Genomic DNA, 1,561 nt, shown 5'->3' on the forward strand with positions numbered 1-1,561 from the left:
CTCCTGCTCTAAGAAGCCTGTTTCAAAGATGCTCACATTCTCTTGCAGCACGTAGAAGGCTGCACTTGGAGACGGGACAACTGGATTCTGGGAAGCCATGGCAGAAATCACGCAGACTCTGATTCCCACAGAGAACCAGGCTAAAGAACCACTCATGGCAAGACAGGGCCCACCAGACTGCTGGCTACTCACCAAACTTTACTGTGCAGTGACTGTGGGACTCTTGTTCTAGAGGCCCCTGCATCCTTGGGGATGAAATGTGAGTACAAGAGCAGAGACTGCCAGCGGAGGGGGGGGGGTGCACGTTCCTGCGTGTTCCAAACCACAGTAGTTGGCCTCTGACATAGTGGAGGGAAAAGAACTTCTAGAGTGGAAAGTAAGTCTTTTTTTTTTTTTAAAGGTTCTACATCCAAATCAAATTCCTCTTTGAAAACTACCTCTACACTTCTATTCACGGTCAGAAAGGACAGAGACAGGCTTCTTACCTTCCTCTGCAGCGCCTTCATCTGATACACTTTGAACCTGTAGGAGCAGGCAGAGAAGCTAAGTCATAAAACGCTGGTGCAGAGTCAGCCAGCCAACCTGCCCGGGAGAACCGAGAGGATGAAGGGGGGAGAGCAGGGCGCCCAGACAGTGGCAGGGACTGTTTGGCAAGCTGTGTCCTCCCTGTGGAGATGGTTTTCTGTCTCCAGGCTAGATGCCCAGCCAGAGGCCTGCTGTCTAGAGGCTATCATGGGAACAAATGCGTCTGTAGAAACTTTTTGCTCCAACCTAACATGTGTACTCCCAAATCCTTTCCTGAGCCCCAAATGACAAAAGCTATCTTTCCTCATTCTCTCTCTCTCTCTTCTTTTTTTTTGCAGTTTTTGGCTGGGCCAGGTTTGAACCCACCAGCCCCGGTATATGGGGCCAGAGCCCTACTCCTTGAGCCACAGGCACTGCCCATCTTTCCGCATTCTCATGACTCAGGAATCCCTCAGTCACTTTGCACAGGTGTCAGCTCCGTATGTATCAGCTACCCTGTTTCCCTGAAAATAAGACATCCTCCGAAAATAAGACCTACTTACAGGAAAGATAAGATGTTCCCTGAAAATAAGACCTAGCGCATCTTTGGGAGCACACCTTAAAATAAGACACTGTCTTATTTTCAGGGAAACAGGGTAGTACAATACTAAGTGATTTCAGTCAAGGGTTCTAGACCTTTCCCCCCATATTTTCTCTAACCAGATTCCTCTCAGAGGGTATTTTTCAATTGATCTCTTCTCTAGGTAATGGAGGCATTAATTTTCTTTTCTTTTCTTCTTTCTTTCTTTTTTCTTTTTGAGACAGGGCCTCATGTTGTCACCCTCAGTAGAGTGCCATATTGTCATAGCTCACAGCAACCTCAAACTCTTGGACTCAAGTGATCTTCTTGCCTCAGCCTCCCGAGTAGCTGGGACTACAGACACCTGCCATAACACTGGGCTATTTGTTTTAGACATGGGAGTCTTGCTCTTGCTCAGACTGATCTCAAACTCCTGAGCTCAGGTGATCGACCCACCTCAGCCTCCTAAAGTGCTAG

Source organism: Nycticebus coucang, chromosome 5 (genome assembly GCF_027406575.1).
Source record: "Nycticebus coucang isolate mNycCou1 chromosome 5, mNycCou1.pri, whole genome shotgun sequence".
Classification (NCBI taxonomy): Eukaryota; Metazoa; Chordata; class Mammalia; order Primates; family Lorisidae; genus Nycticebus; species Nycticebus coucang.